The sequence below is a fragment of the Nicrophorus vespilloides genome, unplaced genomic scaffold (genome assembly GCF_001412225.1).
Source record: "Nicrophorus vespilloides isolate i.1.1-1 unplaced genomic scaffold, Nicve_v1.0, whole genome shotgun sequence".
In the NCBI taxonomy this organism is placed as follows: Eukaryota; Metazoa; Arthropoda; class Insecta; order Coleoptera; family Silphidae; genus Nicrophorus; species Nicrophorus vespilloides.
Genome location: NW_017097257.1, coordinates 51,773 through 56,167, shown reverse-complemented (window position 1 = coordinate 56,167; position 4,395 = coordinate 51,773).

Genomic DNA, 4,395 nt, shown 5'->3' with positions numbered 1-4,395 from the left:
AAATTACGCCCGCTCATGCGTTCGTAATAAATCCGGCGCGAAATTCGAACGGCGAGAAACAACAAATGAGCGGCGAGTGAATAAAGTCTTTCCGTTTCTCAACTTTCAGCCGTTGTTGCAACAGAGTTCATAAAATACAAGAGACAAGAGTTGGTAGATGCGAAAATGGACGGCGTATTAATTCGCGACGACGATCGCATTTGCAGGACGATTCAATCGGATGCGCGACGCAAAAATACCACCGTCTCGGATGAATGAAATAAGTCGTAGTCGTCGTCGTCTTTGTCTTCTGCTCTGCTCTGCTCGAGGCTTAAATCTAATTAATTAAAAGAGTCCAAGAGAACCACACTCATTGTCATCGGGATTGCACCGAACCACGACACGACAATCGACAGAAACGCATAATCAAATGTCCCTAATTAACTGAGCCTGTTGCACCTGCACTCTTAAATTTCGGTAATACCGTCAGATGGCGTAACAAAATTGAATTAATAGTACTTACATAACAAAGCCTCCATTTGAAATTGATGATTCCATGAAGATGTAAAATTCTGGAAAACAAATAACAAAGTGTTAGTAGCAGTAATTGAGTAGCAAATAAAAAAAAATCGTTCTCTCAAATGGGCTAAATATTAAAGTTTACGAGGTTGTAAAGGGATATATAAAGATAAGATTCGGACGCAGGAGAAGGCAAAAGAGTGGCCCTCCCTTATAAACAACAACGCGAACAAATTTTTACAAGGCAAAGATAAATGTTTGACACGGTCGAAGAACGGTAATTCTCTTTTCTTCTTGTCCTCCTTTTCCATTAGCGGAATCCCAATCTCTAAACGCTAAAAACTCAACGATTAGCGAAACACCATCTGCGAGGATGGAGGACTTTATCTGCAGCATTAGCGTTTTGCGCGGTAACGAGCGTTCATTTTCTTTTAATGAATCAATTAGTAACGATATTTGGCGTTTCTGAAATGCTTAATTAGCGGACTAATTCATTGCCTCTGCGTGCCGGATTGATTTTTCCTTTTTCCTTTACTCTGCAGCAAAAGTAGAAGGGAAAAAAACCGCCCCACGTCTGCGCCGCTTTTTGTTTCTCGCTCGTTTAATTTAGTGCTGAAGTCGAAGGCTCGCATTAAAAGTAATTACAATTGTTGTAAAAAACAAAACGAAGGAAATGACTGCAGAAAAGAGAGACAGAGAGAAAGAGACGACGAAGAGTATCGTCACAACCGTGTACAAGCAGCAGTACTACTACCATTGCCATCACTATCCATCTTCGTTTCGCTCTTTCGTCGCTTCGTCCACCACCTGCCGCCTCCTCCTGTCCTTCCCTTCCAATTGTTTTCCATTTACTTTTCAATTAATTGGTATTTATGTCGCCCGTAGATCATAATCTTAATTGAATTATTTCACCAGGAACGAATGTAAAAAGCGAGCAGCGAACAACTACAACGTTCGTTCCTTTATTCGTTCGTCCGTCGCTTTTCCTTTTCCATTCGATGCGGGAAAATTATTACACATTGATAACATTTATAAAATTAATAGCGCATCTAGTTCACTGTTTTTTCGCTTTTCCTATATGGCCGGTCATAAGGGCTTGCTAATAGCTAAAAGTAATCGACCGAACGTGTATAATCGTCGTTTGCTTTCGTTTTCTTTCCTTTTGCGTAACAAATACAAGCAGCAACGTATTTCATGCGACCATCATAAACTGCGATCGCAATTGGCGATCAAACGATCGGAAAATGCACTGCAATTAACGAAGATATGTAAATGCACGTTTAAATATGCTTGAAGGTGTTCCTCACGACCACAATTCTGCATAATTATGTTTGACTTAATGACATTCTTAACGCTCGACTTTATAGCTAACACAACCAGATATATTTAATTCTACTGCCGCATTATGAACACCACACACCACATGAACACCACCCGGTGTCATTCGATACTAAACATGTAATAAGTAAAGAGGTAAAGAGCAGAAGAGAATTCATAAATTAAAATAATGATTAATTCAAAGTATTTTCAATAATATTTCATCAAAGTGAATGCTCGCAGCAAATATATTATTTATAAATATCAATGCAGGGAGCGAGAGAGAGAGAGAAAGAGATTACGTAATTAATCAAACTAATAATAATACAAAAATGTCGAGCATAATTAATAACAACTAATAGGCTTATTCATAATGAAATGTTACTAATTATTATCGACGAACGGTTACAATATAAGGAATTAGCGTGAGAGCAACGAATGATTAATTACACGCAATTAATGCGATTATTTGCAATTTATGAATAGAATTTAACTATTACACGAAACATTGTTTATAATCGCCGCATTTGCATACATTTCAATAGCATTTACTCGCCACTTGCACTTGTAAATACGCACTCTGAAACGAGTTTTATCTTAATGAAGTTGCCGATTTTATAGCGAGTCGCGGCAATCTGCATTTCACTCCTAATTGGAAATCGATCAAAAGACGAGAATAAAGTATTGTGTGAATTCTCCTCGTACTTATATATAAAGTGCAATTTGTTGCTTCACTTTTGTTAACTGTCAAACATTGAATGAATATGCCCGCCCGATCGATGATTTTACAAATGATTTCGATGTAAACTTTACCAAAAAAAAACAAAGCAAAGCAAAAAAGAAAAAGAGACGAGTAGATTGCTAATTGGCAATCAATGAAGCTCGAACGAAAATGTGAATGTCATCGTCGTCATCATATAAGCGGACGATAAATCCGCAGTGGATTGAACAACAACTAACAACAGAAAGAAAAGAAAAACAACAACAGCAACAAAAAAAACGAAATGAATAAATGAAACTGGACGTGGACAATGCAATTACGATAATTAATGAACGTTACATCAATAATCGCTTCGATAAAGGTCGTCGTCGTCGTCGGTCGACTTAGCGTAATGCCACGGAGGAGAGAAATACGATAATGCACGCGCCGCGCTTGGATATTTAAATTGATTAATTATTACACTCTCAGAATTATTTATTGCGCTAATTCAATTTAAAATTAGACGAAAGTTCAAAGTTTAAACACATATCTCATTATTTGAAATCAAATTATTAATCTCTGAAAATATATCCATTTTACAAATAAAAGGTAGAAGAAATAACAAGTTTTAGTTTATAAATGAGAATTGAAGTGGGTTTAATAAAAATGTAAATGGCAAAAGTATAAGAAGGTAATTTTCTCTGCCGTCACGGGTAATTAAGTAATTATTACTGGCACAGGTGGAGGGATAGTAGAATATACGCGATAGGAATTTTGTCCACTCATCGGCGCTCGATTAGCGGGTAAAATATCTAACGAATCGAGACAACCCCCAAAGAGTAAAAAAAAAACAAAAAATACGCAAGAAGAGACGGACGGACCGAAAACAAAAACGTCTCAATTTCCATCATTATCCTGGGGCCACGGGACTTAATTACTTCGCGGTAATTGTATTTTTTTCTCTGCGGCGCCGCCGCCGACGACGACGACGACGTAAAGTAATTAAGCGCAAATGCGGTTTTTACTGTGTGAATTTATAGGCCATATAATGCGCAAGATAAATAATAGGGGTTGCGAATCTGCATTTTTATCATCATCATCATAATCGAAGTCGTCGCAGTCATCGTTGCGCGATAGTCGTCGTCGTCGTCGTTGGCAATTGTATGTTATATATGTGTATATGTGATGTGAATTTAGGGGTTAGAAGGGGAAGGATATCATCTAAACATATGCGCGCCCGAATGTATGCATGTATTAAATGTACGGGTGTGTTATATAAATGTGGGTGAATTCCCGTGGGTGATTTAGTTTGACAATTCAATAAAAGGATTTATTGTGGAGGCACACGTCGTGCACATTCGTAGAACATCTCCATTTAGGTCGGGGTTGGGCCCCGCCGTTTATACTCACACACACACACACACACACATATACAAATACATACACACATTTATATATATACATATACATAGTGCGCGCCGCCGGGGGGATGGTTTCGGGGGGGCGGTTTTGAAAACCGTGTAATTTATACATCACCGCTGTAAGTATATCATCACATCGCGGTTATAACCAGTTACATGGAACGGGGCCGATGATATCCACAATGATATCCTTTCTCTCTTTGTCCGCCCCGTAACTATAGATGCTATTACTGTTGTTTGTTAGCGAGAGAGAGAGAGAGAGAAAGAGAGAGAAATGATGACAAAGAGAGAGAGAGAGGTGCATTTGTGGTCGAGGAGGCAGGAGGTAGGAAGAAAGGAAAGAGGAGAGGAGAGCTTGTTCACAGTTAATAATAAGGCCGTGGACAGGAAACAAGCCGGGGCGGCGGCGGCCCGTGGCCCCACCGGGGGGCCACACAAAGGCACGCGGGCGGACGGACG